Raw genomic sequence first — 11,227 nt, 5'->3', positions numbered from 1 at the left:
AGCAGTGCTGATCAACCATTGTGTGTTAGCTTTCATATGTACTTGCTGTGTTTCCTACATCTGATTTCAGTCACCGACTTTGGCCTGTTCTTAACTATTCCTGTCTGCTCTTGACCCTGACCTTTGGCGTGTCCCCGACCATCCCTGTTTGCCTGTGACCCTGAACCTTGGCGTGAACTCTGTTGTCCTTGTCTGCTTGTGGCCCCAACCTTGGCTTGTCCCTTACTTTCCTTGTTGTTCCAGCCTGCTGCCTCCTTCTTCTTCTCCTGTAGTCTACTGTGAGCGTGAGCTGTGAGACCCTGGGGGCCGCGACCTGGAGCCAGACTGCAGCGCAGTCCATCCTTACCACTAAAGGCTCTGGTGAACACCTGCTGGCTCTTAGACTCCACGCCCTGGGGAATCTATGCTCTAGCTCCCAGGGGGATCTGTGTCAGTGATCCAGTAGACCTGCTTCCTGAACCTCCCAGGGTTCAATCCGCAGCAGTCAGTCCTAGGGTCCACTACCTAGCGGTGCACTTCTGACTCCTACAAAGTGCATCTGTCACCTAGCCTCAAGGTGACCTGACAGTTGTATCTCCAACACCACTTCTCAACAGCTAAGGCTTAGTCTGTTAAACCCATCTTCTTTGTAAGCCTTGAATGTCTTTCAGCGGTCAGGGGCTTTGTAAGGATATCTGCTGTCATATCCTCGGTTGGGCAATAAAGTAACTCAAGAAAACCTTGCTCTTGAAGATCCTTAAGAAAGTGGAACTTCACATCAATGTGCTTGGTTCTTGCATTAACTCCTTCCATGTGCGCAAGTACAAGGCATCCTTGATTGTCCTCATAGATTTCTGTTGGTCCCAACTGTGGTTGACCCAAGTCTGTTAATAGCTGTCTCAGCCATATAACTTCTTGGCTTGCCTGCGCTGCAGCAACATATTCTCCTTCAGTAGATGACAGTGTAACAGACAGTGAACTAAGTCAAGTGGCCTTGAAGCTCTCTTCTGACTGACTTTGGGAAATGTTGCTCTTGTAGCTTTGGATTTAATGCAACATTAACACTTAACAGTAACTGGAAAAGGGATACTGTTAGATCCCTTGTCAGATTTCTCCTCTGTAGTTCCTGTATGCATTCTGGGTGTCTGTGACCTAGACGTCTGTGCCATATATGTATACAGTCATTGTGCTTGTGTGTACATAGTCTCACCTTTTCCTTCACTGTGTCAAGGTGATATAGATGATCATCCACCTTGGCACTTGCTATTGTCTGTTTGCTGTTTAGAATAGAACACTTGTCACCTTGGAATTTTACAGTGAGTCCTCTGGCCATTAGACGCTTCACAGATAAGAGTCCTCCTTCTGAATTAGGAACATAAAGCACATCTTTCACTGGTATGGCTAGATTGTTTCCCGCATCATGCGGGCATACGAGGGTTCCATGCCCATATCCTTCTGCATGTATTTTGCTTCCATCTGCGAGATAAATAGTTTCTTTGTTGTTCAGATCAAGTTCTGTGAAGAAACTTTTATCACTCGTCATGTGACTGGTTGCCCCCGAATCGATGCACCAGCCTTGGCATTTATTGTTGCCTGTTGTTTTAAATGTGGCATTCCAGTTTCCTTCCCATGGATCATTGATTGTGGTTTTGACCTTTTGTTTAGCATAAGAGGGACGCTGTCTCATTTGCTCTGCTTTCCATATAGTACAGTCTTTCTTTATGTGTCCCTGTTTGTGGCATCTGAAACACACTCTGGTCTCTTTCCTGTGTAACTTTGCGTCTGTAACTTTAAGAGCGGTTCTGGTGTCGGTTTCTGTGGAGTCATGCACTAATTCCTTTCTTCTCTGATACTCATCTATGAACCTGGTTTTTACAAATGCTAGCGTCAGATCTGTCTCAGGTCGTGTCTCCAGTGCATTGATTAGTGCAGTATATGTATCGGGCAAACTGAATAACAACATGGCTGCAGTGTGACTGTCTGTTATATTCTCCCCGATTGATCACTTCCAGCATTGCATTTATATGCTCCTGCATGTCCTGTTCTCTGCCAAGTCTGAGATTCTCCCCGATTGATCACTTCCAGCATTGCATTTATATGCTCCTGCATGTCCTGTTCTCTGCCAAGTCTCATTTTGTTTAAACTGGATCTTTTATGCAGTCTTTTCAGTATGTCCCACATGCCTTTCGCTGTGTCCTCATGGCGTATATGAATGAGCTGATCATCCTCCACTAGTAAGCTTATGGTGGGCCGTGCCTGTCTGATTTTCTTGTCCCAGTCCTGATTATTATCCTGTGGCCTCTCTGTGGTGGTAACCTCCCACAAGTTGTCTCTGGATAATAGCATTTCCACTTTGAACTTCCATAGCTGATAATTGTCATTGTTCAGCTTGGCCACTGAGAGTTTAAGCTCTGAGTTTCCGGCCATTTTTTCCCTCCTTTATATATAAACAGTCTTACCTGTCTATAGGAGATGTCACTGGAAAACTTCCTTATGTCGATCTCCGCATCAGCCACACTGTCTCCTGTTCGAGGCTTTGTTCTGCCTGGGCCGCACCTGGTCATAAGACTTTATCCGGACACTGGGCCCATAACCTGTTGCAGAGTATGATTGCTGGGTGCGGTGGAGTCAATTCAGATCAAACGTTGTGGAGTAACAGGAACTGGTTTCTTTATTGGAACATAACCACACAAAGATGTCACCTCACATGGTAAAAAGTACACAGACAGGAAAAAGAAACCAACGAGTACAGTCTTATGTACAGGAAATACAACACATCATAAAAAAAAATGTATAGCATAGCATATCACTGAGCATTAGCGACATCTAGTGTCCTGATTGTGAACTGCAGTCAATAGGCTAAGCTGAAAGTTGTTGTCTCTCCAACACACACACACATAAAGTACACGTAAAGCACTGGTGTAATGCTCAGCGCTGAGATGCCTGATTATGAAAAATAGTGGGAAGACATGCATAAGTATTCTGGTTCATCAATAGCAACAATAAAAATAAATTGAAAAAAATATAATGAATGAAAAACAAAAGTTTAGGTAAAAAAAAAAATCCATCTATCATCCTGAAATAAACGAGTTGAACATAGAGATCTAGGGGGTGCACCCTCTGAAACAAATGCTACAAAAGGGAGCGAGGCTGCTTCAGGCGTGGGCTGGGGGACCCGATCACTATAGGAAAAGGAATGCAAAAAAGGAAGAGAAGCACCAGGCAAATCCTAGTGCAAAATTATTTTATTTGATTAAAATACAAATTGTTGACAGTATAAGGTGCACTTACATAGTGCTAGTGAGTGTAGGTGCTTTCCAGATCCAGCATCACAGAAGAGCCGTCAGGGTGTCCCCATGAAAGAGTCCACAAGCACCGCATGTCAGCGGGAAGCTGAAGCCTTGAGGGACCAGGGGAACGACGGCTGTGTAACTCTGTGTGGGGGTGTTCCGGAGCTGTCAGTGTGGGGAGCCGTCTAACACTGTGTCTGGCCACTCAGAACGAGTTTCGAAGGCACGGCCAAGCCTCCTTCATCAGCTCTCCTCCACCGCTACCTGAATAAGTGGATTATGGGGTGTGTCGAGCTAGAAATAAGGGGCATAAAATTAAAACATTAACAATAAGTGCAAAAAAACATTTTACAAATAAAAGATTCAGAATACACTTCAAAGTTTTCCCCCACCCCCAAACAGATACCCCAACTATCAGACTGACTTACAAGCAATTCTCCTGAGGACTCTTTGGCGGAAATCAGAATTCCTCCTCTTCAAGTCACTCCAGCAGTGCTGCAATTGTCAAAATTGTTCTGTAAGACAATGCCCTCCATGATGTCAAGTTTGGTATAAATAGAGAGCTGTTGATCATAGCGGCGGCTGCAGAGTAGGATCTATGTGTAAAGAAAAAAAAATATATAGATGTTCTCTAAATTCAGAAAAACAGTTCAATACAATCTGTATCTCATCCCCAAAGCACACCGATAGATTAAAGAGAAATCCAACTTTGGGGGGATCAAATTATTTGGTCAAAATAGAACACTACAAATATGCAGTATAAAAATCAAACTTAAAGTGTTTGTTACCCTAAAAAAAAAAAAAAAAAATTGATCCTGTTCCCTTTAAGCATGAATAACAGCATGATGCTTGTGCTGTGTTATTTGGCCCTTTGTAGCACCTGAAATGCCTGGCTGATCCTGCCTATTTCTGCCCTCCCCCCTTAACAGACCACGGTTTATAATGACTGCTGGACACCATGGTCAGTTTACGTGTCTCTGTCATCAACAGTTCTCCTCTGTCCTCCTCTCCCCCCTCCTTTCCCTGCCTATCAGCTCTTGTCTGGGCCGCTCCTTCCATTCCTGCTGCTATCATAGCTTGGTTATTTTGCTCCAGTCGCCTCTGTTAGATAATGTTAAGTGCTCACTGTATGTGCTATATTAAAAAAATGCCAATTTCTACCTGATTTCAGAGTGCCACTAGGCGCTCACCTGAACGCCCTCCTCTCTCCTCCTCCCAGCTGGCGTCAGAGCAAGGTTCTCGGCCACTCCCACTGTAGCTGTCAGACTGGGAGACTAGAGAGTTGGCCGGTCACATGAGTGCCAGGAGGAGCTCTGAAATCAGGTAGAAATCAACTTTTTTTTTTAATACAGCACATACAGTGGGCACATAACATTATCTAACAGAGGTGACTGGAGCAATATAACCAAGAGGCTTTACAACCACTTTAAGCCAGATTGTAATGTCATATTCTGAACACGTACCTTTCCTTTGCAAGCCTTGGCAAACTGCAGCTGCTGTAATTTAGTACAAAATCAATGCAATCTGGCTCTTGGATGCATTGCATACCGAAGTTGGGACCACAGCTAGTGAGTTTCTCACAAAGGGTTAATCCCAAAAATGACAAAGCAGCCTGTCTCAAGAGGCCTAAGCTAATCTAAAATCATTAGTCACTCCCATTCAGAATCAGTATCCACATAATATAGCAGAAGGAACACACCTTTTATTTCTCTAAGGAACAAACAATAGGAATGTTTGACCAAGTTATCTCAAAGCCCTGAAATGTACATAGCTCACTCAGAGGGGAAGGTTTCCTGTAATTACTCTGTAAATCATATATATATACACATACACTCACCAGCCACTTTATTAGGTACACCTTGCTAGTATCGGGTTGGACCCCCTTTTACCTTCAGAACTGCCTTAATTCTTCGTGACTAGGGATGAGCTGAACACCCCCCTGTTCGGTTCACACCAGAACATGCGAACAGGCAAAAAATTTGTTCGAACACGCGAACACCGTTAAAGTCTATGGGACACGAACATGAATAATCAAAAGTGCTAATTTTAAAGGCTTATATGCAAGTTATTGTCATAGAAAGTGTTTGGGGACCTGGGTCCTGCCCCAGGGGACATGGATCAATGCAAAAAAAGTTTTAAAAACGTCTGTTTTTTCGGGAGCAGTGATTTTAATAATGCTTAAAGTGAAACATTAAAAGTGTAATATCCCTTTAAATTTCGTACCTGGGGGGGTGTCTATAGTATGCCTGTAAAGGGTCGCACGTTTCTCGTGTTTAGAACAGTCTGACAGCAAAATGATATTTCAAAGGAAAAAAAGTCATTTAAAACTACTCGCGGCTGTTAATGAATTGCCAGTCCGACAATACACATAGAAGTTCATTGATAAAAACGGCATGGGAATTCCCCACAGGGGAACCCCGAACCAAAAAAAAAAAAAATGACGTGGGGGGTCCCCCTAAATTCCATACCAGGCCCTTCAGGTCTGGTATGGATATTAAGGGAAACCCCGGCCAAAATTTAAAAAAAAAAAAAAATGACGTGGGGGTCCCCCTAAATTCCATACCAGGCCCTTCAGGTCTGGTATGGATATTAAGGGGAACCCCGCGCCAAAATTAAAAAAAAAAAAACGGCGTGGTGTCCCCCCAAAAATCCATACCAGACCCTTATCTGAGCACGCAACCTGGCAGGCCGCAGGAAAAGATGGGGGATGAGAGAGCGCCCCCCCCTCCTGAACCGTGCATGGAGGGAGGCTGCGCTCTTCTCTTCATCTTCTTCTCTTCATCTTCTTCTCTTCATCTTATTTTCGGGCCGCTCCGCATCCATGGCATGGACGGAGGCTCCCACTGTGTGACGCTTCTCCTCTTCTGACGGTTCTTAAACAACGGAGTGGCGGGGCCACCCGGTGACCCCACCCCCCTCTGATGCACGGTGACTTGACAGGACTTCCCTGTGGTGTCACAGGGAATGCCACAGGGAAGTCCCGTCATGTCCTCGTGCTTCAGAGGGGAGCAGGGTCACCCAGTGACCCCGCCCCATGTTATTTAAGAACCGTCAGAAGAGGAGAAGCGTCACACAGCGGGAGCCTCCCTCCATGCATGGATGCGGAGCGGCCCGAAAAGAAAATGAAGACAAGAAGATGAAGAGAAGAAGATGAAGAGAAGAGCGGAGCCTCCCTCCATGCATGGATGCGGATCGGCCTGAAAAGAAGATGAAGAGAAGAAGATGAAGAGAAGAAGATGAAGAGAAGAGCGGGAGCCTCCCTCCATGCCATGAATGCGGAGCGGCCCGAGGAGAAGAAGGGATAAAGACACCGCGGAGGAGATGCTGGACGAGAACACCGGAGGAAGAACCAGAAGTACCAGAAGAACCAGAAGAAGAAGATGAAGGAAGATAGAAGAAAGAAGAAGCATTTAAATAAAGGAATTGTCAAAAACTGTCTCTTGTCATTTTTAACATTTTTGAGTTTTTTAGTGAAATGGTAGGGGTACTTTTGTACCCCCTTACCATTTCACACAGGGGGGAGGGCCGGGATCTGGGGGACCCCTTGTTAAAGGGGGCTTCCAGATTCCGATAAGCCCCCCGCCCGCAGACCCCCACAACCACCGGCCAGGGTTGTGGGGATGAGGCCCTTGTCCTCATCAACATGGGGACAAGGTGCTTTGGGGGGCTAACCCAAAGCACCCTCCCAATGTTGAGGGCATGTGGCCTGGTATGGTTCAGGAGGGGGGGCGCTCTCTCGTCCCCCCCTCTTTTCCTGCGGCCTGCCAGGTTGCGTGCTCGGATAAGTGTCTGGTATGGATTTTTGGTGGGACCCCACGCCGTATTTTTTTTATTTTGGCGCGAGGTTCCCCTTAATATCCATACCAGACCTGAAGGGCCTGGTATGGAATTTAGGGGGACCCCCACGTAATTTTTTTTTTTTAAATTTTGGCCGGGGTTCCCCTTAATATCCATACCAGACCTGAAGGGCCTAGTATGGAATTTAGGGGGACCCCCCACATCATTTTTTTTTTAATTTTGGTTTGGGGTTCCCCTGTTGGGAATTCCCATGCTGTTTTTATCAATGAACTTTTATGTGTATTGTCGGACCGGCAATTCAATAATAGCCGCGAGTAGTTTTGAATGACTTTTTTTCCTTTGAAATGTCATTTTGCTGTCAGACTGTTCTAAACACGGGAAACATGCGCCCCTTTACAGGCATACTATAGACACCCCCCAGGTACGAAATTTAAAGGGATATTACACTTTTATTGTTTCACTTTAAGCATTATTAAAATCACTGCTCCCGAAAAAACTGCCATTTTTAAAACTTTTTTTGCATTGATACATGTCCCCTGGGGCAGGACCCAGGTCCCCAAACACTTTTTATGACAATAACTTGCATATAAGCCTTTAAAATTAGCACTTTTGATTTCTCCCATAGACTTTTAAAGTGTGTTCTGTGGCATTCAAATTGTTCGCTGTTCGGCGAACTTGCGAACAGCCCATGTTCGACTCGAACTCGAAGCTCATCCCTATTCGTGACGTAGATTCAACAAGGTGTTGGAAACATTCCTCAGAGATTTTAGTCCATATTGACATGATAGCATCACACAGTTGCTGCAGATTTTTCGGCTGCACATCCATGATGCGAATCTCCCGTTCCACCACATCCCAATGGTTCTTTGTTGGATGCGATCTGTTGACTGTGGAGGCCATTGGAGTACAGTGATCTCATTGTCATGTTCAAGAAACCAGTGGTGAGATGATTTGAGCTTTGTGACATGGGGCATTATGGTCAGCAACAATCCTCAGGTAAGACGATGCTCAGTTGGTACTAAGGGGCCCAAAGTGTGCCAAGAAATATCCCCCACAGCATTACACCACCTGCAGCCTGAACCATTGATATAAGGCAGGATGGATTCATGCTTTCATGTTTACACCAAATTCTGACCCTACCATCTGAATGTAGCAGCTGAAATCGACACTCATCAGACCAGGCAAAGTTTTTTCAATCTTCTATTGTCCAATTTTGGTGAGCCTGTGCGAATTGTAGCCTCAGTTTCCTGTTCTTAGCTGACAGGAGTGGCACCTGGTGTGGTTTTCTGCTGCTGTAGCCCATCTGCTTCAAGGTTCGATGTGTTGTGCATTCAGAGATGGTATTCTGCATACCTTGGATGTAACGAGTGGTTATTTGAGTTACTATTGCCTTTCTATCATCTTGAGCCAGTCTGCCCATTCTCCTCTGACTTCTGACATCAACAAGGCATTTTCCTCCACGCAACTGCCGCTCACTGGATATTTTCTCTTTTTCGGACCATTCTCTGTAAACCCTAGAGATGGCTGTGTGTGAAAATCCCAGTAGATCAGCAGTTTTTTAAATTTTTTGAGCAGCCTGGTTGGCACCAACAATCATGCCACGTTCAAAGTCACTTAAATCCCCTTTCTTCCCCATTCTGATGCTCGGTTAGGTTTAAACTTCAGCAAGTTTTCTTTATCACGTCTAGATGCCAAAATGCATTGGGTTGCTGGCTGATTAGCAATTTGTGATTAGCAATGGAACAGGTGTACCTAATAAAGTGGCCGGTGAGTGTGTGTGCCCAGGAACATCAGCCAGCCTAGTGGATAAAAGCAAGCAGTCCTTTTATTGTTATTTCTGAAACAAGTTACATAGTAGGTGAGGTCGAAAAAAGACATAAGTCCATCAAGTCCATCCTATGTGAGTGATTATATGTCAGTATTACATTGTATATCCCTGTATGTTGCGGTCGTTCAGGTGCATATCTAATTTCTTGAAACTATCGATGCCCCCCGCTGAGACCACCACCTGTGAAAGGGAATTCCACATCCTTGCCGCTCTTACAGTAAAGAACCCTCTACGTAGTTTAAGGTTAAACCTCTTTTCTTCTAATTTTATTGAGTGGCAACGAGTCTTGTTAAACTCCCTTTTCGTGAAAATTCTTTATCCCTATTATGGTATTTGTAAATTGAAATCATATCCCCTCTCAAGCGTCTCTTCTCCAGAGAGAATAAGTTCAGTGCTCGCAACCTTTCCTCATAACTAATATCCTCCAGACCCTTTATTAGCTTTGTTGCCCTTCTTTGTACTCGCTCCATTTCCAATACATCCTTCCTGAGGACTGGTGCCCAGAACTGGTCAGCATACTCTAGGTGCGGCCGGGCCAGTATATTTATTTTATAGTATAATATTTTTTGCTAGAAAATTACTTAGAACCCCAAACATTATATATCTTTTTAGCAGATACCCTTTAGCAGATACCCTAGAGATTAAAATTGCGGTCATTGCAATATTTTATGTCACACTGTATTTGCGCTGCGGTCTTTCAAACACAATTTTTTGGAAAAAAATACCCTTTTTTTTTAAATAAAAATTTAAAAAACAAAAAATAGTTAGCCCAATTTTTTGTATAATGTGAAAGATGATGTTACGCTCTGTAAATAGATACCTAACATCTTATGCTTTTAAATTGCGCATGCTCGTGGAATAGCAACAAAGTATGGTACTTAAAAATCTCCAGGTTACCTGTTTAGCGTTAGAGGAGGTCTAGCACTAGAATTATTGCTCTCACTCTAACGATCACGGTGATACCTCACATGTATGGTTCAATACAGTTTACATATGTGGGCGGGACTTATGTATGCGTTCGCTTCTGCTCATGAGTACGGAGGGACGTGATGCTTTAAAAAAAAAATCGTATTTATTTACTAACATTTTTTTATTTTTACACTGTCCCTTTATTTTTTTAAATGTATTTTTTGATCACTTATTCCTATTACAAGGAATGTAAACATCCCTTGTAATATGAATAGGACATGACAGGTCCTCTTTATTGAGAGATCTGGGGTCAAAAAGACCTCAGATCTCTCATTTACCTTTAAAAGTGAAAGCAAAAAATAAATACGTTCAGACGTCACTCTGGTCCTCCAAAGCCATAGAGACGGGTGGGGGCCATCTTGCCCTCACTCGACTCCTTGCCCAGCAAACGGCCACATCGGATCGTTTGCGGGTGTACTGACTGCTCTGGCAAGCTTGGAGGTGATCGAAAGCGGCGTGGGGGGGGTTAACCTCCTCCGCCGCCTCTAAAAGTGATCCCACGGGACCAACATTGTATCCTTGCCTAGGTCAACAAGGCCCAGGCCTAGGGCAGCACTTTGCAGAGGGGCAGCACGGAAAGAACCCCCGCTGGCTTGCGCTACACTGTTCGTGTAGCCAGTCTTATGGGGCAGACTGTGCTGAGGGCCAAATTAGTCTAGCACCCCCATAAAGTGGCTGCACTGCTTCCAGTATGCGGGCGGCCGGCATTACGCAACTGTGGGGGGGGCCCTGCTTCTAATTTTGACTGTCCTCTCATCCTGGACCACAAACCTTCCTCACTGTGCTATATGTTTTCTGCTGCACCATTGGCATGGTTATATCTTCTTAGTCCTCTCCATAAAATTATCAGAAATTTGTGCTTAAAGTAGAACTATAGCTATAACACTTTTTTTCTTTTCATTTTGGATAGAATAAGGGAGGGTTATAGCCCCTGTCAGTTTATTTTTTACCATCCCTGTCTCATTGTAGAGATTTCCCTTCACTTCCTGCCCCATAGCTAAACAGGAAGTGAGAGAAAATCCATGCAAATTAAGGGAAAACTGTCCCCCCCCCCCCAGGCACTCAGAACTAGTGTCCCCACTCAAAAATTTTAGGGTGGGTCTTAAACAGAAAGGGGTTTGGCCTTGACAGGAAGGGGTGGGTCATATTTAAATTAGGGGTACACGAGTTTAGTCAGCCCTAGGGCAGCACAAAACCTAAATACACTACTGCACAAGACCGCTTTTATCAGATGCCGAATCTCCCATAGTAAATAACGGAACTGGGTTATGGCAGCTAGCTGCTGCCATAACACCTACATTTAACATCAAAGATATGACGTATACTTACTATGGGCCGGCCGGCAAGTGTTAAAGCGAAGTTC

At 44.5% G+C, this 11,227-nt stretch overlaps 1 long non-coding RNA gene across 1 annotated transcript; it reads right to left on the bottom strand.

Moving 5' to 3' along the window:
• Positions 1–3,187: 3,187 nt before the first annotated feature.
• LOC141114444 (uncharacterized) lies at positions 3,188–4,865 on the bottom strand. The gene is made up of 3 exons (XR_012236906.1): positions 4,733–4,865; positions 3,698–3,865; positions 3,188–3,563 (listed from the first exon to the last, which is right to left on the bottom strand). It is a non-coding gene; the product is annotated as an uncharacterized lncRNA (long non-coding RNA).
• Positions 4,866–11,227: the final 6,362 nt, after the last annotated feature.

This window comes from Aquarana catesbeiana, linkage group LG12 (assembly GCF_042186555.1).
Source record: "Aquarana catesbeiana isolate 2022-GZ linkage group LG12, ASM4218655v1, whole genome shotgun sequence".
Taxonomy (NCBI): Eukaryota; Metazoa; Chordata; class Amphibia; order Anura; family Ranidae; genus Aquarana; species Aquarana catesbeiana.
The sequence above is the reverse complement of the archived record's forward strand: the minus strand, read 5'-3'. Positions and strand labels throughout refer to the sequence as shown.